The sequence below is a fragment of the Narcine bancroftii genome, chromosome 4 (assembly GCF_036971445.1).
Source record: "Narcine bancroftii isolate sNarBan1 chromosome 4, sNarBan1.hap1, whole genome shotgun sequence".
Classification (NCBI taxonomy): domain Eukaryota; kingdom Metazoa; phylum Chordata; class Chondrichthyes; order Torpediniformes; family Narcinidae; genus Narcine; species Narcine bancroftii.
The window spans coordinates 131,494,680-131,518,305 of NC_091472.1; the positions used below are offsets into that span (position 1 = coordinate 131,494,680).

General features: G+C 42.5%; 1 protein-coding gene and 1 long non-coding RNA gene across 5 annotated transcripts in view; one reads left to right on the forward strand and one right to left on the reverse strand.

Annotated features, from left to right (window-relative positions):
* Nucleotides 1-7,093, forward strand: part of ttc28 (tetratricopeptide repeat domain 28) — a 1,007,267-nt gene extending 1,000,174 nt beyond the window's left edge. For all 4 annotated transcript variants that reach the window (XR_011356152.1, XR_011356153.1, XR_011356154.1 and 1 more), the window contains 2 exons: nucleotides 4,872-5,013; nucleotides 6,437-7,093. The gene's annotated coding sequence lies outside the window, so the exon portion shown is untranslated. The remainder of the gene's footprint in view (nucleotides 1-4,871; nucleotides 5,014-6,436) is intronic.
* Nucleotides 7,094-7,159: 66 nt separating this feature from the next.
* LOC138761165 (uncharacterized) lies at nucleotides 7,160-9,339 on the reverse strand. The gene is made up of 2 exons (XR_011356158.1): nucleotides 8,955-9,339; nucleotides 7,160-7,461 (listed from the first exon to the last, which is right to left on the reverse strand). It is a non-coding gene; the product is annotated as an uncharacterized lncRNA (long non-coding RNA).
* Nucleotides 9,340-23,626: the final 14,287 nt, after the last annotated feature.

Consider the following 23,626-nt stretch of genomic DNA (forward strand, 5'->3'; position numbering starts at 1 on the left):
CTGCCTTATATCAGTTAATTCCTCATAAGTTCCCATTTCCTATCCCCGGACTTTAGTCTCTCATTTCCCATTTACCAAAGCCCCAAACTGTTAACTTCTCTCCATTGATCCCATGTTCCTAAATAAGGGGAGTCTTGCTGAGGACCTTCTTTTCAAAAGCACCCTACTTTTTCTAATCTCTCACTCCATCCCCAAATGAGCTAGCTCCATGTTTCTGTATGTCAGATTCCCAAACTCCACTCCCCCATCCTCACAACCATTCTCCAGCTTGTTTCAGCTCATTTCAGCCCCATCACATGCCCCAAATCCCTTGCCTGTAATCACCACCTCCTAGCCCAGTGGACGTTTCCAAGTTTTGCAGTGAGAAGTGGTCTCCCTGCCAAATTATATGGGTTTTGTGCGTTTGCCTCCTTTGGCCAAGGCCCATAGTTGGGCAAGGAAATCCCTGGGAGAGAGGTAATAGTCACACACCCCCCTTTGATCTGGCACCTTCAGAAAGAAAAATAGCTGAGGAAAAATACTTTATTAATAGAAGAGTAAATAAAGTAAAATGTTATTGGTTTGGACAGAGATCCTGCAGCCTTTGAGAACTGTTTGTAAGGAAGTGCAGATTTATTGAACTTTTCCTTACCTGCAATAATGGTGCAGCAGCTAAAACATTAATAAAACCCTGCCTTTGTGACCTTCATAAAATCAAGTTTTACTGCAATCCTGCGGCTCTGGGAAGATGACGGTGTGTACAGTATTGCTTGGGATAGATTAGTGGTTTGTGTGGTTGACATTTCTAAATCCTACAAAAGCATAATTGATAGGTCAGCAGTAATTGGCCTTTAAAATTAAAGCAGCAATTTCCGTCTTAATGAGAACCTGCCCGTAATTATGTCTCTCATCTCTCACGGTAAGATACAGCGGGGATCATAGTGGAAGCGTCCCTGAGAGACATCTGATCATTCATTTCCATGTGAAGTGGGTCGGGCACAACCTGATCACACTGACAGAATGGTAGAAGAAATGGGCTTTGACTGTTAAAATGGGCATTATTTGAGCCCTATGTAAAGTGCTTTCTCAAATTTCTGATTCTGTTTTTGGTTCTTCAAAGAACGAAGCAAATCCTTCAAGTTCTTTTCAATAATGCATCAGAAAAAGATATTGTTTAGCCCATTGAATCCAACCAAAACAGATGGAAGTGAAAGTAATGCAATTTGCAGACCCAGAAATCAGAAATGAACAAAAAGAAAATCTGGAAATATTCAGCAGATCAGGCAACATCTGTTAAGAGAGAAAGAGAGTTAACATTTCAGTTTAATGACATCTTACTTTGGCAGTCCAGTGTGTTCAAATGACACCAAGCACTAGATGATCCCTGGTTTTATTATTGGTCTATCTTCTCAGTCAGTTTGGCAACATGAAAATGGTCTTTCTTTAGCTATGGATGGAAAGGTAGCTACTTGGTTGAAACTCTGAGGTACATAGAGCTCTGTGTAAATAAAAATTCAGGGCACATAAGGATATATGATTCAATTCATGGGGTAATCAGAGTTGTAAAATGCATAATATGTTTCACTAGACAGGCTGAAGGTCATTCATGCTGCACTCCTATACATTTTCCATGTGTAATTTAGTTCTGTTTGATGGAAGGTAAGATGAGAGACTAGATGCCTTTTTGATTAAGAGAGAGATTTGAACTATTTAAATGAAATGGCAGTTATGCTATTTTAACATGTTTAGTGTTTGTACTGATTGCATGATGGAGCTGCTTATATGAAGTAGACATGCAGGGTTATAAAGAGATAAGGATCAGATTGAACAACATCAAGGAGCCCGATGGAGAGATTCAGATTTCATTGTATCTTTGTTTTCCCCATTGTTTCTGAGGTTTGGGAAATGTAGATGAATAAATGTCTTGGGTCCAAAACTTTGCAATTGTCCTTTTCTGTTTTTTTTCCATCAGAATTGCTTTGCGTCTCCAACTCTAGTATATAAGAGGATACTAGTTATCATGCTTCAGAAGCTTTCTGTCAAATAAAGCCCAGTTCTATTGCTGGAAGCACAAGGATGCACCTTGTGTTATTTACAAGTTTACCATGACACAACTTTGCATTGCATTCCACCAGACTTCCTTGACTATTGTTCATGACCATTTTTGTGTTTTATGGTTCAGGATTGGTCCAGGCTTATGCCATCATGGGACATAGGTCAATCAACCTGTAAAGGAAGTAGAGATGAGTTTTATGATTGAGCTGAAAATTTTATTCACTTTCACATAAACAACAGGACAGATCATGAGAGGGTCAGGTAACTAAATACCAACACCCAACCTATCAATCAGGTGTAAGCCCAATCAGAGAATGTTAACAGAAAGTGCCGAGGCTTCCCCAAAGGCCCATGGCAGTCTTCAATTTAAATTTAGAGATACAGTACCGTAACTGGGCCTTTTGGCCTACCAGCCCTTGCTGCCCATATATGCCCATGTGACTAATGCTGCTTAAAGACAAGTTTGTTGCTGACATGAATGGTGTATTTCTGAGGATGGTTTGCCAGAGGTTTCTGCAATCACTGGAGACCAAGGAGGTGATATTCTGCATTGCCATGCAAACCCCAACCCTACAAAAAAAAATAAAAGGTTTTTTTTCCTCTCCCAAATAAACAAACAGGAATCTCATATGTCAAGGATAACAAAAAGAATGTTATTTGTTTATACCTCCTTGGGAACCATCTACTGCGCTGGTTGAACCATTGAGGAAAGCCCAGGTATCAGTATAAAATAATTGCCACCCTGGAGTTACCGGTGACTTTTCATGTATTCAGTATTGCTCAAGGGACAGAATTATTTCTTGACAAGAACTGCATAGTGTATGTTTGCTTTAATAATCAGCCAACAGAAAGACACACCACAGCTTTTTTACTGTGGTGCAAAGCTATTTATAAAGTTGGTGCAGACTCATTCTACAAGAGGAAAGGCACAATGCATTCAGTGAGATTAGATACCTTGTTATTTTTGGTTGATTGATGTCTAAACATGCTTCCTTGTCACTGCCTTGTCAACAAGTGATTGGGTGAGATGTTTCTGCATTCTTGTGCCCAAACATATGACCACACCACAACACCGTTATATATTTGCTTAATTTGGCACTTGTGCTTCAACCTTTGACTTCTTCTGTTGTAATTGAGGCCACTGATAATGTTTCTAAATATTAGTCTCATCAGGCAAATGTTTTGAGAAGTGAAAATTCAGAAGTGACACAAAGCTCTTTTCCCCCCTATTTCTTTTTTCTGGTCAACCACAGTTCTAAGTGGTTTAAACTAATGCACAATATAAAATTATGTGAGCTCTGGACTTTCCTGATTCACAAAAGTCACCAACCTATTTCTTCATTCACAAAGATTCTATGAAGGGCACTTGTTTCAGTTGCTGTGGTACAGAAAAGCTAGCTGAAATTTGCAGCAAATTATCCATCTAAATTTTCATGCATTTTGCTGAAGTGTTAAGACTTCCTTTGGATATTTTATTGTATATTTAGATTGACCCAACCCTGATTTTATTTCTTGCAAGGGTGCATCAGGCAGTGAGGACCAAATGCTGGGACAGATTTTTTTTGCAAGTTCTGGCCTCAGGAAAGTTGGTGTCCATTCACTCCAAAATGGGGAAAATAAATGAAAACTGACTTCAGTTCTTTTATAACCAGATAATATTTGGTGGCTATAGGTCACATCAAGTGTCAGCCCATCAAGTAAACTAAGTTTTACACAAGCAGATTACAATGGCTTTTAAATATTTGCCTACTAATTGTTATGGGCAACACCAAAAAAAATCCTTGCAAATAATATTGATAATGTATAAATGAGGTCACCTCATTATTATTGGTAAATTATTAAAATATGCAGGTTCATAGTTATATGGACAGTTTAATTTTGAGATGTGGACAAACTAGCTCTTTCAACTACAAACTGGATTTAAGTGTGTGAATTTGGGGATGCTCATTTGGGTTGAGGGAAGGTACTATTTAAACGTATCTTTCTTTTCAGCAGTTTGCAATTCTAAGGACATAATCCTCTCTCCACTTTATGCTGTTATTTACTCAACGTTTTGCAAATAAGATCCACCCTGGATGCTAGTGACCCTTTTTGGATTATGCCAGAAAACACAACACACCTTTTGTCAAGCTGCTGTTTACCTCAAGGGTATAAAAGTGCAAGTTTTTGCAGGAACCTTTCCCTTGCTTCTGGACTACATTTCCCACTTTCTTTTATTAATGTGTGACTCGGATCATGTACCACTTGGCCTATCTTGCCTACAGATCATTCTAAGTTGCTCAAAGCTCAAGACACCACCTGTCAGCTTCAGAGCTCCCAGACAGTGGTGGGAGACATAAATGAGATGTGAGTGCTTGTCTTCACAAGTACTGTCAGGGCAAGCACTGATTAATTTGATGGATTCTACTTAAGGAAAATGAAACCACTGACCTCCCTACTCCTGCACCACCAACAACCCCCACCTCAAACCACCAAACATACTTTCTGACTAATGTCTTATTACAATTGGAGATGCCTTGTAGAAATGAATTTGTCTCGAAAATAATGATACATTTGGATTCCTTTTGCACAAGTCAATTCAAAGTGCCTCGGCAGTAGGGAAAACATGGATGATTGAAAAGTGTCCGAGTTCCTTTCCTTCAATGCTCTTAATTCCACATTTTAAGGAAATGTGTAATTGATTCACTTTGGGTGGAGACTTCATATCAGTTGATTGGAAGAGAAGGGTTGATTCTGTGATCCACGTGGGGGAAGAAAGCGTAAATTTAGAAATTTCTCTGTGTGATGGTATAATGCAAATTCATTTGTCTGATATTACGTGGTTCTTTTTACCACAGACTATAACTACTGGAAACAAATTGCTGAAAGCATAATGGGAGACAAGAAGCTGGCAGAGGAACTGAATGAAAATTTTGCATCAGTCTTCACTGTGGAAAGATTTAAAGTATACTGGACTTACAAGGGCATTACAGAAGACAGGTGAGTGCAGTTACAATCACCAGAGAGAAGGTGCTTCTGCAGCTGAAAGGTCTAAGGATAGATAAGTCTCCCAGGACCAGATGGACTTCACCCTCAGGTTCTGAAAGAAGTAGCTATAAATCTTAGGTGCTTTCAAACTGCCCTGTAAAATGGAGTTAACCTGGCAATTTCCCAGTTAGTGCCCCATTCACAGAACAGTTTGAAAGGGTCTGGCACAGTTATTCACGTCAGAAATCAACTGGATCCCTGCCCTACCTCGGAGGTAGTCAGGGAACCCATTAAAAATTACCTAGGTCGCATCTTCCCCTGCCTTGGAAGCAAAAAGGCTGACCCCGTTGTTCCGGTGATATCACAGGCAGTGGTTGCATCACCGCGCACCATGTTCAATTGTAGAGGAGAAACTGTGAAGTGCAGGTCAGTGAACAGGATATTACAATGTGGTTTAAATGTGTTGTAAGCATCCAAAGTTTTAACTTCATCTCATCTCTTTTGATAGTTTAAGCTACAGTGGCAGGTTTTTTGGGTGTTCAGGTAGAGATAGGGACTTAATTGCACCCTTGAAACCTGCAGTCTGTTCCCCCTGAGTGCTGATCATCTTGCCTGTCTGTGTATGCATCGTACAGGAAAAAGGTAATTGGAGCAACTTTTCAACAGTGTCCTTGCAGATATTCAATCTTAGCATCTTAATCAGGATTTCTGCTAATTAGAGCAATGGCTGGTGTATGGTTGGAGGCAGGGGTTAGGGAGCTGCTCTGCATAAGGGGAGATCCAGATGTTAGCAAACTTTTATCGCATATGGTGAAAAACGGTCGTATGTACGACCTCATTGTGCTGAGGCGGAGTGAGGTAGGGTATGAAAAGACAAAAACTCAGGTTGTAAACAAACTGAAAACCTATGCAAGAGATTTATGCAGGTCAACGACCACAACAGCTGAAGTGGGAAAGGGCGCTTGGAGTGGCCCTATAGTCAGCAGGCTTTTAATATCTGGGGCGTCAGCCTGTCTGCAACCCTGCTCATTGTTAACATGGATACCCCATCGACTGCTCAAATCCCCCATGCCAGGAAGCATCCACTCCCAGTTGGAAGGTCCCAATGAGGCATCCACGACCCAGGCCCCCTCTGAGCCAAGTCCTCAGTCAGATGGGGTGAGTTGGAGGTCACCGCAGTGGAGGACTCCAGTGGCCAGGTACACAAAAGCATGATGAGCCAGGAGCTGCAACAGTCGCTGGGATGAATGCCCATGGACACCCCATGCTGTCCAAGCATGCCAACTATGGAGGAGGGACATGTGAATGGTAAGCCTCACAGAGCATGCAGCATTCCATGCTGGTGAGCTTCAAGTGTTTCATTTGGCTCTGCATGTCAGGATGGTAACTGCGCTTGGCCCGTATGCTGTATAAAATCTTCTCCCTTTCATTGCAGGATTCCTCAGGAGGGGGAAGAGGATGATAGCAACCGGGGACCAGGGCACCGTCAAGGCAATCCAGGGCTTCGTGAGGGTGCTGGCAGAGGAGAACAAGGAGCGTGACCGTGAGAGGCAGGAGAGGAGACTGGAGGTGTATGCATGCTGAACAACAGGAACTGATGAAGCACAGCCTGGACTGCCTCCAGGCCATCCTCTTGGAGCAGACATGCGAAATGCTGTGCCAAATGAATTCTTCAGGGGCATGTATGTCCAGATCACTGCAGGGACCCCTTCACATTCCCTTCCCCCACCAACCCCCAACACCTCCCCTCTTGTGCCGATTCAGTCTCAGCTGCAAATAGATTTGTAACTTTATAGAGGAGTACATACAGATTTTAAGGCATTAAGTCCAAATATGTTTACATCACGTGTTCTGTGCATGTGGCCATAATGCACAGATAATGGCCACAGCCAGACCACTTTACGATTGTAGATTTGCACTGTACCTTATAAGCCTTTGCACTACTTAGCTGCACAACTTTTTATTGAGCTATGTAGAAATGTAATGCATGATAACTGCCCTACAAGCCTTCCTATGTAATCAAATAAAGCATAACTTTGACATCATCCCACAGACTTCACTGACCAATGTTTACATAGTTGACACAATGACATCACGGATGGGATAGACAAGTTGTGCTGTCGAGCCACGCAATGGAATTTTTTCTAGCTGAGGGAGCTCCTGAGTGGCAGGTATTTATTCTTGTTCATCTCACAGAAATTATGGAGGACACAGCAGGCAATGACAGCGTCGGACACAAATGGTATACTGATGTCCAACTGCTTGCTCGAACGTCTCCATTGTCCCTTGAGCCAACCAAAGGCATTCTCCACCACTATCCATGCAGAACTCAGACGAAGGTTGTAGGCCTGTCTCTGGGGGTTGAGAGCATGGTGCTGCACGAACCCCTTCACAAGCCAATTCCTGAGGGGGTAGGCAGGATCCCCAACCAGTTGTGCTGGAATCTCCATGTTGTCAAATCTGTAAGCAGTTCAATACAGATATATAAGTATAGCATCTAGATCATTACTGTTCAATAAATGCACACATTTAACATCCATGCTGCGGCCTGTGCATGTGTGTATTGGTGCAACAAACTATGTCCCTCAGCCCTGCACACAATCTGCCCTTTGTGGTAAAAATACGTACCCGCCGTGGGAACAGATATCCACCCACATCCTCTGCTTTTCTGTAAAGAGGTGAATTGATTAACACCCAAACATCATGTGTGCGCCCAGGCCATCCCACAAATAGGTCTGTGATCCTAAAAGGAAACAGCGCAATGCAATGAGTGACAATCCATTGGCTCCTATCTGTGCAGGTGGACAATGGAGAGTGCAAAACTCCCTTACCATCCCTTTGTGGTCCACAACAACTTGCAGAATTATCGAGTGCCACCCCTTATGGTTGTAGTACAAAGACTTGTGCACTTTTGGAGCCATGATGGGAATATATGTGCCGTCGATAGCCCCAGCACACATTGGGTATCCTTTCTTGGCAAACCCATTAATAGTCTCCTGCAGGCAAGTCCCATTCAGTAGCTAAATATAATGTTTCATGAGAGTCCATCGCAGGGCACGTGTCAGCTCTGCCACAACCATCCACGCAGTGGTTAAACCTACACCAAAAAAAACCCACTGATGGTGCGATATTCATATGGGGTACCATATCACCACAGGCCAATGACAAGTTGAGCACAATGTTTCAGAGGTCTTTGAAAGTTCGTAACCTGACGCCTCAAATCTGACTCAAGGAGGTCACATAGAGTGTTGAAGGTGTACTTTGACATTCAGAAATGAGCTTGCCACTCCACATCATCAAATTTTGACTCAAGGATCCCCTGCTGTACTACTATACTAAAGCAATGTGCTTTGCTTATCTCCAGCCACTGATGCAATGACCCTGTTGCATGCTGTAATGCAGCACAGAATAGCTTGGTCATCCAGCATCTGGGGATTGCTCCCATTCCCAGTTACCATTTCAACCTGGAATTATCACTTCATTGAACACATCTTCACGGGGGCAGGATCGCCCTTAAATCACTGTGTTGGCAATTTACTGGGGCAATCCGGCCCCAGCTTGAAAGGGGCTGGGAAAACCTTTCACCCATTTAATGCACCTGGGTCCCAGGAGGGCTACCCAGGTGCGGAAATTGAAAAGCACCTAGTGTGTAAGCATTAGTAAAAGTGGCGGATTAACTACCACCCGGGCCCCTCTATGCTGAGCTTTAATAAGGCTCCCCTGACCTAGCAACCCGCCCCACCCTTCATTGAATAGAACAAAGTGATGTTAAATTAGATTAAATCACTTATATCAGTGTACTAAGTATAACATACTACATGGATAAACAAGAAATTTAGTTGTAGAAACAACCCTTTCCAGAAATGCTTTCATGTAATCACGCTTTGACTGGTATTGTCGAGTAATCAAGCATAGTCTTCACTTGAAAACAGTTTGCCATTAAAACAGAATACCTTCTCTGTGCTTGGAGAACAACACAGCCAACTTCTCCTAATTTTCATCAAAGTATGAGAAAATGCCAGCAAGTGTCCAAACAAAAGAGTAGGGGAGGGGGGTATTGGGAATGGCAGGAGATGATAGGTGGAGAAAGGAGAGAGGGGACAGCAGCAATGAGGGGAGGAGGGATGGCTGGGTGGGTGGAAGAACTGGAAAAACAGGAAAGAGGGAGGGGAAAGAAAAGGTGAGCAGGTTTAGCGGAAAGCAGTGAAGTTGATGTTAATGCCATCTGGCTGGAGGGTGCTCAGATGGAAAATAAGGTTTTGTTCCTCTAATCTGTGGGTGGTCAGGGTGGGATAGTCCACAAGGACAGACATGTGAGTGAGAGAGTGTGACTCGGAATTGAGGTGGTTGGCCACTGTGAGGTCGCTGTGGTTCCGAATGGAGCGGAGGTGCTGAGCAAACAAAGGGTGCCACAAAGGGAGAACTGGATGGGGTAAATAAGTCCTCTGGATGTACAAGTGAAATGTTGCTTCACATGAAAGGCCTAAATTGGGGCCCTGGACTGAGGGGTGGAGGAGGTGTGGGCACAAGTGTTGCATCTCCAGCAGGCACAGGAGAAAGGGTGGTGGCAGGGGGGGTGATGGGTAGGGAGGGATGAGTGCACACAGTAATTGCAGAGGAAGTAGTCCCTGCAGAAGACTGAAAGGGGTGGAGAAGGAAAAATGTGTCTGGAGGAGGGACATTGTAGTAAATGCCAGAAATTCCTGTAGATAATGTATTGAATATGGAGGTTGGTGGGGTGGTAGGTGAGGATGAGGGGGATTTTATGTTTGTTGCATCTGTGGGAAGAGGGGATCAGGGCAGATGAGTGGGAGATGGAGGAGAGGCAGATTTGTGGAAGAAGACAGACATTTCAGAAGATCTGGACTAGATCTCATCTTGGGAACAGATGCGGTGGAGATAGAGAAATTGAGAGAAGAGGATAGAATCCTTGTAGGGGGCAGGGTGTGAGGAAGTGTAGTCCAGGTAGTTGTGGGAGTTGGAGGATTTTGTAGTATATGTCAGTGGCCAGCTTGTCTCCCGAGATGGAGACACAGAGATCCAGGAAGGGGAGAGTGTTGTCAGAGATTGATCAGGTGAGTTCGAGATCAAGGTAGAAGTTCTCCATGAAGTGGATGAAGTTGACAAGCTCATCATGGATGCATGAGGCAGCCCCAATGTAGTCTTCGATATATTGCAGGAAGATTTGAGGTGTTTTCCTCTCCACCATTATCATCTCCACCATCCTTTGGCCTTCCACTCCCTCTGCAATTCACTTGTGCACTCATCCCTCCCTACCCATAGTACCCCCTGAAACTTCCTCTGTGCCCTCAGTATGTACCACACTTGCACTCATATCTTCTCCCTCACCATGGTCCATGGCTTCAAACAGGCCTTTCATATGAAGCAACACTTCACTTGTTCATCTAGAGGGCTGATTTACTGCATCCGGTGCACCCTTTATGGCATTTTCTACATTGGAGAGACCGGTCAGAGTCTGGGAGATCGCTTTGCTCAGCACCTTTGCTTCGTTCACAACCACAGTGACCTCCCAGTGGCCAACCATTTCAATTCTGGGTCACACCCCCACGCTCACATGTCTGTCCATGGCCTTGTGTACTGTCACATCCTGACCACCTGCAGATTGGAGGAACAACACCTTATTTTCCATCTGGGCACCCTCCAGCCAGATGTCGTGAACATTGACTTCACTGTTTTCCATTAAACCTGTTCACCTTTTCCTTCCCCTCTCCCTTTTCTCATTTTTCAATTCCTCCAGTCATCCCTCCTCCCCTCATTGCTGCTGTCCCCTCCCTCCTTTCTCCACCTATCATATCATGCCTTTGCCAATAACACTTCCTACCCCCTCACCCCCACACCTACTCTTTTGTTCGGACTTGGACTTGCAAAAGGCCTTTGACAAAAGGCCTGCTTCACAAAATGAGAGCCCATGGAATTGCAGAAAAGATACCAGCATGGTTAAAGCATTGGCATTTTCTCACGCATTGATGAAGGGCTCAAGCCCAAAACGTTGGTGATATATCTTTACCTTTACCTGAAGGACACTGTTTGACCTGTTGAGTTTCTCCAGCATTGTGTGTTTTTGTAATATTTGTAATATTCCAGATATAAAATAAATATATGTAAAAGTACTGAAATATCATCCAAAATGCTCATGTGTACATTCAAGGAAACCATTTTTGTTATCTTGGGCCCCTCTCCCTTCCTGGTATCTAGGCTTAAGCCAACTCAGCCTAATGGTTAATCCGCCACTGATTAGTAATGATCGTCTAAGAATCAATAGATTCTGGAATGGTTCCAGAGCACTGGAAAATTGTAAAGGTCACACTGCCGTTTAAAAATGGAGGGAGGCAGTGGAAAGGAAATTATGGACCTCTTCACCTGACATCAGTGGTTGGGAAGTTGTTAGAGTTGATAGATAAGAACGAGGTTATGGAGTACCTGGAGGTGCATAACAAGATAGGCCTAAGTCAGCATGGTTTCCTTAAGAGAGAAACTTGCCTGACTTACCTACTGCAATTTTTTGAGGAAAGCACAAGCAGGCTCGGCAAATGACATGCAATGGATGTTGTATAATTGGACTTGCAAAAGGCCTTTGGCAAAAGGCCTGCTTCACAAAATGAGAGCCCATAGAATTGCAGAAAAGATACCAGCATGGTTAAAGCATTGGCTGATCAGCAGTAAACAGAGGCCTCTTTTCCACTGGCATCCCAGTTAATTGGCTGTGCAATGCCCCAGGATAGAAAGTCCTTTGTGCCGTTTCCACTGGATCACCCTTAAATGGGACTCTAATTGCTTTTCCACTGAACATACTCATCCCTGGGGATCGGAGTGTTCTACCTTCAACTGGGAACGGTTAACTTTCTGCTGTCCTTTTTCCACTGGTTTTATCAGCACGCCGGCATCAGCAAATTGATATGAATAGGGGTAGAGGTGGTTACTCCCGGGCATGAAATTACATCATTTGATGCTGGCGTTTGGACAATGTTCCTTTTCCACTGGACCCTGTCCAAGTTAATTCCTGGGACAGGGTGCCAATGGAAAAGGAGATAAAGAGTAGAAGAAAAAGGGATCCTATTCTGGTAGGCTACCGGTTGCCAGTGGTGTATTGCAGGGTTCAGTGTTGGGCCCATTTCTTTTTACGTTGTATGTTAATGATTTGGATTGGGGAATTAATGATTTTGTGGCTAAGTTCGAAGATGATACAATGGTAGGTGAAAGGGGAGATAATGAAGAGGAAATGGAGAGACTTAGATCAGTGGTTCTCAACCTTTTTCTTTCTACTCACATACCACTTTAAGTATTCCCTATGCCACAGGTGCTCTGTGATTAGTAAGTTATTGCTTAAAGTGGTATGTGGGTGGGAAGAAATAGTTAGAAAACCACTGTTTTAATCGTACCTAATTGACTCATTATGTGTACAGTTTCATAACTCCAAAGGAAATGGGCCAATGACAATTTTTCTAAAGCAAAATATTTCAGTAACAATTGGGTCTAGAGCAGTGATTCTCAACCTTCCCTTCCCACCTACATCCCACCTTAAGCAATCCTTTACTAATCACAGAGCACCTATGGCATAGGGAATACTTAAAGTCGCAAAGGTTGAGAACCACTGACTTAGATAGATTAGAAGAATGAGAAAAGAAGTAATATCATGTTGGAAAGTGTACAGTCATGCTCTTTGGTAGAAGGAATAATAGGACAGACTATTATTTGGATGGGGAGAAAATTCAAATTACAGAGGTGCCAAGTGATATGGGAGTCCTTGTGCAGGATACCCTGAAGGTTAACCTCCAGGTTGATTCAGTGATGAATAAGGCAAATGCAATTTGGTATTCATGTCTAAAGAATTAGGGCAGAAGAGCAGGGATGTGATGATGAAGCTTTATAAGGAACTGGTGAGACCTCACTTCCAGTATGGGGTACTGTTTCAGGCTTCCTATTTAAGGAATGGTGTGCTGGCATTGGAGAGGGTTCAGAGAAGATTCACAAAAATAATTCCTGGAAAAAAGGGATCAGCATAAGAGGGCATGTTTGATGGCTCTTGGACTATACTCCTTGGAATTCAAAAGAATGAGGGGGACCTCATAGAAGTATTTCAAACGTTGGATGTCCTGGAGCCAGTAGATATGGCAAAGTTATTTCCCATGGTAGAGGAGTCAAGGACAAGAGGGCACAACTTCAGGATTGAAGGGTGCTCATTTAAAACAGAGATGCAGAGGAATTTCTTTAGCCAGAGAGTGGTGAACCTCTGTTATCCAGAGGATTATCCAACAGATTGGACACGAAACTGCTCCGAACAAAGGAATTTTCATGTGCTTGCTCCTGGATGGTCATGAGACCAGGCAAGTCAAAAATCATTTCCTCATGTCAATCAAGATTAGATCCACCCACAGGTGAGGCTACCTTATGATTGGCTCTCTAGAATACATAACCTCATGTGGGCATACCTGAACCAACTTCTCCAGCTGGCTGCAATATAAAGTCTACCATGTGCGAGCAGCTCTTTATCTTTTTCCCCTGGGAATGAACCCTAGTTCCACTCCAGGTTGCGAGCTGTGGGGGTGACACTGGAGAGTCAATTGTCAGGAGTGTGCTGGTACAGGGTGGGGGGTTATTGTGGCATATCCTAAGAAGGACTTTTGTGCCTTACTCATTATTATCAATGTAATTACATTCTGTAGTTAATCAAGGTGCCGTGCCTGCTCTGAGTGAGGGATGGAGGGTATTGTTTGTTTTGTTCTCTGGTTTAGCTATGAGAACTCAAATTAGTGGTGATCTGAAGGGATTAGTGAGTATTAGTTGTTTAGCTGTGTCCAATGCACATGATGTAAGCGCTGCTTCTTTGTCTTTGTGTGTGACTGTTGCGATTTTCCCCCGCATGTGAATAAAGATCCTTGTGTCTAATTGAACTGTGTTGAGATTCACAACTTCTTGGATCCTCCAAATTTGTTCTCCTCATCACATTTTGGAATTTGCTGCCATGGGCAGCTGTGGGCTGGGCTATTGGGTGTATTTAAGGCAAAGATTGATAGCTATCTGTATAGTAAGGATATCAAATGTTATGGGGAGAAGGCAGATGAGTGGTGCTGAATGGGAGAATCAATCAGGTCATGATGGAAAGGTGGAGTGGACTTGATGGACTGCACAGCCTACTTCTGTTGTTAAAGTCTACCTTATAGTCTTATGGGCTTATGAAAATGGTAAACATTGACATAGATATACCAGTCCTTAATAGATGAATAATTTTAATTCCCTGGAATTTTAATTTGTAAATTATTTTAGAGCCTTACACTTGCTTTTGATTTGACAATTCAGTGATTGAATTCCCTGCAGACTGGCTGCTTGTGGATCTGCCATATTCGACAATTGCTATTGCTCCAGACACCTCAAGGGAAACATTTTGAAGATATTTCAGTGCACACCCTGTGATTAGTAGCTTTCCTCAGATTTTTTTTTAACTTACCTCTTTGAAGAAGGAAAAGCAAATCTGCTAGACCACATCGGAAAAAGTGAATAAATTTTTAAAGAGCAGAAGTTCAATTTACATTGAACAACAAGATTGACTGTTCCTAGAAAGTGCATTGACTTTCTGTTGGTACATACCACATACATGTGAGTACAATTTCAAAAATATTCAAGAGGCTCAATGCTGCATAGAATAAAGTAGCCTGCTTGATTGGAACCTCATTCACCACCCTAAATATGCATTCCTTCCATTAATGGTGCACAGTGGCTGCAACAGAATCTCTATGGATTGTGTCTGCAAGCTCTTTTTGTCCCTTCTCCAGTCCCTTCCAGTACCATTCTCACATTTGCATGCCTTATGCTAATACTTGTAATTTCCAGAAGAGTGGGGTCCGTAACGCTCAGATCAACCTCCCTCAGCCTAAGTGTTGAAATAAACCAAAATCTATTTCTCCACTTCCAGATGTTGAAATTCTAACTAAAACAAGCCCAATTGAAACCAGTACAATGAAATAGACCATGATTATTTTCAATAACTCTGCTTGGGTGGTTTGTTCTGAGCCATGTGAGGTTAAGGTAGTGATGGTGGGGATACAGAATTTGTCATTGTCATCTCTGCAAAATATTACCTCTGCACAAGACCTTAATCCTGGAAGAACACACATTGCCAGGACTTCCTAGGGACATGCATACAAGTATTCCTTGGCATTGCACACAGTCCCTCTTTGAACATTGTGCCTGGATCACAATACCCATTCTTATGCCTTAAAAGCAGGCTGATTTAGCCCTTTAGCCATTGTTTTATGCACTTGTCTCTTGGCAGGCCCACCTCTACCTTCCACCAAAAGAGCAGAAGATCTGATAGTCCAGTGAATGGTCATCCACATGCTGCTACCATGTGGTAAACAGTTGAATTTGGAAGCATGTACACAAACCCAGAGAGCAGATTGATATATTCCCCAATGACTCCATATACCTTTCATTTTCAGAAATAATCATATTTTTAAGCTGGACTCCAGAGAACACTATCCTGTCCTCATCAGCTTTGGATGGAAGCCATCTCAGCCACTTCCATCACAGGCGACAGCTCACCCCTACTCCCCAGCTGGTCTCTGAGCCGCTCCTTCCACCTTCCCTTGCTTTCTATTCATTGTGTTTCACCAAGTGCGCTGTTTACAAGCTGCTAATTGCTCTTTGAGTTTGAGAAAAGACATGCTTCATATTGCTGTACAGAGTAGCTGAGAGAACGGTGCAGATGGAAGTGGAAGGATTCTCCACATTGCACTGACTCAGGCTCCTGTATTTTGGGTATTGCAGGCACAGATGTAGTTGTTACCACTCTTCAGTTGACTATTCACTCTAAGAAAAAGCTCTGCCAGCAGAATGAGAACATTGTGTCTAGGTTAACAATCATACTGAAATGCAAAACAAAATCATATTTTCCATTTGTTAATCAGCTGTGGATATTATTGATTAGGCCAGCGTTTATGGCCCTGAATTGAATGTCTTGCAAAGCCATTTCAAAGTGTAATCAAAAATCAACTATGGATCTGAATTCCTCTAATTGGCAGCTGAGTAAAATCTTGGGAGAAGTGTTTAAAAAAAAACATTTTGAGATGGAACACATCAGATTGTGGTTTCTACTTGTGCTATGAGGATCTTGTCTCTCATTCTCTCCCTTCCTCTTGTTTTCCGGAGGGTCAGAGTCATCAAAAGGGAGTGAGCTCTGTGATTTGCCAGCACTTTATACAGTTAACTTGCAATGTTTGGCAGGTCTAAGTGCTATTGTCTCCCGTGTTTGCCTTCGCTAAGATGAGGTTCAAGCAGGGGCATAAAGGATTCTGAAAGAAGTTTTTAAAAGCTTCGCCTCGAGGAGGTGAAGTAAATGCTTTAAATAATAAGGCTATTGTGTGGTGAGGCTTAGGTAATTTGTATGGATTTGATTGTGTATGATGGATGAACTTTCTGTTCTATTTTGTGCAGCATTGGTTGTGTTGTTTTTGGGTTTGCTGGTTTAAACTGAATTGATGTTGTTGAAAAGAAACTGCTGGAAGAACTGCAGTCAAGCAGCATCTGTGGAGGCGAGGAGAGGTCAATGTTCTGGGTTGAGACCTTGCATCAGGACTGAGAGTGTAGAGGGGAGATGGCCAGTATCTAGAAGAGGGAGAGGTAAGACAGAGGCTGGTAAATGATAGGTGAATCCAGGAGGATGATGAGCAGATGAAGCCAGGTGGGGAAGTAGATAGGAAAGGTGAACCAAAGTAGAACCACCCCAGGGAAATAGCTTGGAAGGTGATAAACAGAAGAAATAAGGTGGGAAATGTAATGATTCCAGGTATTGATGGGGAGGGGGTAAAAGGTGAACAAAGGAAGATACAAACTGTATGGTCTGGTAGGTATGGGAAAGGAACATAGTTGGGTGTGGCATACCTGATAATGGAAAATTGAGCATTGGAAATGGGAAGTGGAGTTGACTGAAACTGGAAGCTAAGTTGATTATTGTGGACAGAGTGCAAGTGCTCTTCAAAAAGTGTTCCTAGTCTGCTTGGCTTGCCATTGTAGAGCAGGCAACATCACAAGCACTGAATGCAATGGTCCAGGTTGAAGGAAGTGCCTGTGAATCTCTACTGCACCTGGAAGGTTGTTTAGATCCTTGGTAGGTGAATATTGGATTAATTTACCTGCTATAACTTAGGTGGCTTGCATGCCTTACTGATGTAGTTGATGGTATTGATGCAGTGTGTCAGTGTATACTGTAAAAATAGAAAGGGAACAAAATAATATTTCACTCTTTTCAAAATGTATTTTGGTCACAAATGTTATGAATAATGTACAAATGGCTGCATAATATTCAGTACATACAGAACTTCTCTGCTCAAGCCCAGTTTACTGATAGAACATGTATTACATTCTAAAATTGGAGTGAATAAAATGTGAGAATTTCCAGGAAACTTACTTTTTTCATCTCTAAAGCTTCAGTCACTTGTTGCCAGTTTAATCTTCAAAGTACGAAGAACAGTAAATGGATCGTGAAAGTTAAACTCGCTTTTGATGATTGTGTGTCTCGCGTGGTTAAGAGATTCACACACTGGCTTCAGACCCAGTGGTGCAGGTGTAAACTTTGATCAAATATAAAGCAGTGAATGAGAGATAATGTGAGTACAACACAGCTTTATTAGCTTTGCAAAGTGGGTGCTCTGTTACACGAGAAGACCCTTTGTTTCCCAAACAGGATCTTTCTTCAAGAAAGCCCATATGCAGATGGGCACAAGCCTTTTTTTTATGGTGTAGCTTCCCATTTTTACAGCCTATTCATGCTATTCACATGACCTGTAATCACTTGTACTTTGCAGGCTTCAGCACAATTTTTGAGAACAGCATGGCCTTGGTTCTCATGGCTTGCAGCCGCGCTATTAAAAGAAAACAATTTCTTTAACACAAGTAGTAGAACCATGGCCACACAGTGCCAAAGATCCATTTTAATCTAACCTTGGGTGCAGTCGATTTGGAGTTTTTGTGTTCACCTTATGACAGTGTGTGTTTCCTCCAGGTGCTCCGATTTCCTCCCACATCCCAAAGTTATGCGGGTTGGTACATTAATTGGCCCACTGTAAATTTCCCCAAGTGATTAGGTGAATGATAAAATCTGTAGTGAGCTGATGAGAATGAGGGGGAGAGTCACAAAATAATATTAAAATGGAATTAAATGGACAGTAGATATGGATTTGATGGGCTGAAGGGACTGTTCCCATGCTGCATCTCTCTCTGACCTCATACAAGGCTTTCTCACTAAAATCATGTTCATGTTGGAGCATTATATTCCTATTTCGTCCTAAAGGTTATTCTTCCAATGTGGTAGTGGATGGTATGCATTGTATGGAGGACATATTGACAACATTTTGTTGCACCCTCCCAACTCCCAGTATGAGCTAAATTGATATTAAGACCAGAACTTTTCCTTAATATTTGCACCAAACAGGTCTGCCAATAGCTTAGAATTTATTTGTTTTCAACCTGGCAATATTCACTGTTTATGACTGCACTTAAATGATGATTATTCTGCCCTATAATCTGTATTGTAACTCAGGATTAATCGTCATTCTTTCAAACGATGAATGCAGAAGGACTTTCAACCAATTGTGCATTTGCCAGCTGTTTGGAAGGGTTATCCATTTAGCTCCACTTCTATACCCTTTCTCACTGTGCTAAGTTTTTGTTTATCCTTCAAGTGTTCGTACAATTGCATTTTGAAAAATATTATTCAATCTACTTCCTCCAGCCTTGCAGGTGGTACACTGTCAATCACTGCAATCTATTTTACAAGATGAGTTCATCGGAGATAAAAGAACGAACGGAACCACCAAAAAAAAAGATAAAGCTTTTGATTTTCCAAGCCACAAGAAAGTTATGTTTAGAAGAATAGACTGAGTATTAAACTCTAACTTATTAGATATTTTGTAAAGAATATAATTATACTATATCATTGTTAGATTACTTGTTCATTCTAAATGAGCAAATTGATTTGGAGTCAGAGTTATATAACCCAGGATAGGTCCTTTGGCCCAATTTGTCTGTGCCAGAAGGTTTCATTTGTTCAGGTGCCTGCCTGAATTTAGCTCATACCTTGATGAAGAGCTGAAGTCTGAAACAATGGTTTTATATCTTTATCATGGCCATATAATGAGTTTTTCAAGCTTTGTTGGGACCAAGGTAAACTGCCTCAGGATCTTCGTGATGCCACCATCATCACCCTGTACAAAAACAAAGGCGAGAAATCAGACTGCTCAAACTACAGGGGAATCACGTTGCTCTCCATTGCAGGCAAAATCTTCGCTAGGATTCTACTAAATAGAATAATACCTAGTGTCGCTGAGAATATTCTCCCAGAATCACAGTGCGGCTTTCGCGCTAACAGAGGAACCACTGACATGGTCTTTGCCCTCAGACAGCTCCAAGAAAAGTGTAGAGAACAAAACAAAGGACTCTACATCACCTTTGTTGACCTCACCAAAGCCTTCGACACCGTGAGCAGGAAAGGGCTTTGGCAAATACTAGAGCGCATCGGATGTCCCCCAAAGTTCCTCAACATGATTATCCAACTGCACGAAAACCAACAAGGTCGGGTCAGATACAGCAATGAGCTCTCTGAACCCTTCTCCATTAACAATGGCGTGAAGCAAGGCTGTGTTCTCGCACCAACCCTCTTTTCAATCTTCTTCAGCATGATGCTGAACCAAGCCATGAAAGACCCCAACAATGAAGACGCTGTTTACATCCGGTACCGCACGGATGGCAGTCTCTTCAATCTGAGGCGCCTGCAAGCTCACACCAAGACACAAGAGAAACTTGTCCGTGAACTACTCTTTGCAGATGATGCCGCTTTAGTTGCCCATTCAGAGCCAGCTCTTCAGCGCTTGACGTCCTGCTTTGCGGAAACTGCCAAAATGTTTGGCCTGGAAGTCAGCCTGAAGAAAACTGAGGTCCTCCATCAGCCAGCTCCCCACCATGACTACCAGCCCCCCCACATCTCCATCGGGCACACAAAACTCAAAACGGTCAACCAGTTTACCTATCTCGGCTGCACCATTTCATCAGATGCAAGGATCGACAATGAGATAGACAACAGACTCGCCAAGGCAAATAGCGCCTTTGGAAGACTACACAAAAGAGTCTGGAAAAACAACCAACTGAAAAACCTCACAAAGATAAGCGTATACAGAGCCGTTGTCATACCCACACTCCTGTTCGGCTCCGAATCATGGGTCCTCTACCGGCACCACCTACGGCTCCTAGAACGCTTCCACCAGCGTTGTCTCCGCTCCATCCTCAACATCCATTGGAGCGCTCACACCCCTAACGTCGAGGTACTCGAGATGGCAGAGGTCGACAGCATCGAGTCCACGCTGCTGAAGATCCAGCTGCGCTGGATGGGTCACGTCTCCAGAATGGAGGACCATCGCCTTCCCAAGATCGTATTATATGGCGAGCTCTCCACTGGCCACCGTGACAGAGGTGCACCAAAGAAAAGGTACAAGGACTGCCTAAAGAAATCTCTTGGTGCCTGCCACATTGACCACCGCCAGTGGGCTGATAACGCCTCAAACCGTGCATCTTGGCGCCTCACAGTTTGGCGGGCAGCAGCCTCCTTTGAAGAAGACCGCAGAGCCCACCTCACTGACAAAAGGCAAAGGAGGAAAAACCCAACACCCAACCCCAACCAACCAATTTTCCCTTGCAACCGCTGCAATCGTGTCTGCCTGTCCCGCATCGGACTGGTCAGCCACAAACGAGCCTGCAGCTGACGTGGACTTTTTACCCCCTCCATAAATCTTCGTCCGCGAAGCCAAGCCAAAGATAAAGTACACTATTTTGACCTGCTGAGTTTCTCCAGCTTTGTGTTTTTAATCATTTTCCTGCATTTTCCCCATATTCCTCTAACCTTTTATAATCATCTTCCAGCCCAAATGTCTTTTAATTTTTATAATTCTATCTGTTTCTACCACTTCCTCTGGTAACTGTTTCTTTTTACTCAGCTCCCTCAGGTCCCCATTAGAGCTTTACTCTCTCACCTTGACCTATGCCCTGCTAATTTATCCTCCTCCTATCTTGGGAAAAATACTTTGTCCATTTACATTACCATTACCTCTCATGATTTTATATTCCAATTTAAGGTTCTCCCTCAGCCTCTTGGTGAGGCTTTTAAAAAAAAAACCCAGCCTATCTAGCCTCTCCTTATACCTCATGCCCTCCAATCCCAGTAAAATCCTGGTGGATCTTTTCTGCACCCTTTCCAACTTAATGGCATCCTTCCCAGAGCTAGCCAACCAGATCTAGATACAACACCCCATGTACAGCTTTAACACAATGTACCATCTCTTGTACTACCCTGAGTAATTATGTAAACTGTAAGTAAAAAATAACCTGATGTGATACTCTTTCAAACACTGGAGAGAAATTTCTGGAGGGATAAGATAAAATTCAGCTGCTTAAAAGTAGTTAGGGTTTGATGTTCAATATCGTGAATAATAACTCTCAGAATTAAGGCTGTAACCAAATATTTGGCTTTCCCATAAATATTATTTAAGATACAAGCGAATAAGAATTTCTAGAAATGGACACCTTTAACACATGCAACAACTCCCATTAAAATAAACTGAATCTATGGACAATCCTCTATTTTCTACAGTTGGCAAGATGCTATCCATCTTACTTCAGCACTGAGGGGAAGCCTCTCACACTTTCTTTTCCTCACTGAATCCACCCAACTCCATTTTCATGGCTTTTCAAGAACTCGCCTCTGAAAACAGCTTTTTTTTTACAAGTCAACCCAGAAATGGATTCTAACACTTTGTTGATGAATGTTTTCCAAAACCCTATTTAATAGACTCTTTTTCTGAATTTCCATTCTTGCATAAAATCTGTACTTGCCGTTTTGACATCCATTATTTGGCCGCTTAATTTTTTTTTTGGTTGATTTCAATGTGAAGTCTATATATGAGACATTGATTCACTAGTGCCCTTTTTAAGCCCTCTCTACAGTTTTTTTTAATGATTTTTCTTCCTTGCCAGTGCTCATTGCTCCTCCTGGCCCCCTCTGTCTCCTCATGCTGTGCTATGTGCCTCCTCCAGTGGTTAACCCTCCCTCAAGTCCCCTTTGCTTCTCTATAGTTGGAAGCTCTGAAAATTTTTTATCATTAGAAGGCAGGAAACTATAAATCTATATTTTAAAATGCAAATTTTATAATGATCTGGTTTAATTTGAGTCCTCACTATTTATCCAAAAAATCATACTGATGAGGGTATAATGAACAATTGGTGAAAAACATCATAATAACATGATACATGGAAAAGGGAGAGGCTAACTGGTCAGTCGGATCTACTCTGCCATTCACCAGGTTATTCTTTATTTCCATCTCTACACTATTTTCCTGCCCATATCCTCAGATTCATTTAATATCTATTGATCTCTGTTCTGGTACAAGCAATGATGGAGCCCCATCACCTTTCGAGTAAAGACACTTCTTCTCAGTTCACTGCAAAATAGCTTCCCATAATAAGAGACAGTGATCCCTTATTGCTAGACTTCTTGACCAGAGAAAAATCCTCCCCACACCTGCCTTGGCAAGCTCTCTAAATATTTTAATTTTCAATGAGATCACCCCTAATTCTTCTAAAAGAGGCCTTATCTTCTCTCCCTATGCCAGGCCCATCATCCTGAGAACCAGTCTTGTTAATCTTAACTGAACTTTCTCTATAGGAACAATATCCTTCCTTAGCTGAAGACACCAGATGATGCACAATACAGATGTGTTGTTAACAAGACATATTAGTATTGCTATGGATAAAGATTTTGGGGATTTAGTGTAGGTTATACTTCACAAACAGAGAAACACTTCACAAAAGACATCTCATTTAAAATGCAAGAGCTTTGCTGAAGCCAAACATCCAGGCTCTGGTTAACTTTCCAGAAGCAATGAAGAATGCTGATCCATTGTGTATAGGCAATAAAGTCCAGGCTCAAAGATCCTGATAAAACTTTCAAAGATGGGGTTTGGAGCCCTGTAAGAAGTCACTTGGTTTTTACAAACAGAGCAAGGAATAAAAACAAACAGGTGATTTCTCTTTTGGGGGAAAGAGAAAGAGAGAGAGAGAGAGAGAGAGAGAGATCACTTCTACAGTAGCAGTTGAGGCTGCAAAATGGCAAGCTGGCAGGCTTGTTGAAAAACCCCATTTTGAAGATAGGTTGTGAGATCTGAGTTCAGCCTGTCCAAAACTCTTGTAGTCCTTACAAGAGGAAATGGCTGGCTAGAGTGTTTCTCCTAAAATAAGAGAAACAGGAAGAATTCTGTGGTGACCTGGACGAAGAGGTTTTCATTTGGAAAACCGATGATGGGGCAATGTTGGTTTCTTCGGCAATCAGTTTGTGTGTGTTCAACAAGCAACATATATCTCTCTAAAACCATCAAGAACCTCCTTGAGCGGTAACCATTTAACTTTAAGCACCATAGCCTGGTGGAAATTATAAATGTTGAATGCTGTGCACGGTATAAGAATTGCCTGATACCAGTGAACTTGGAGAAGAGAAAAGTGAATGATTAGACAGTGAATCAGAGAACTTTCCTGAATATGTACACGTGCACTTAGAATTAGAAGAGGG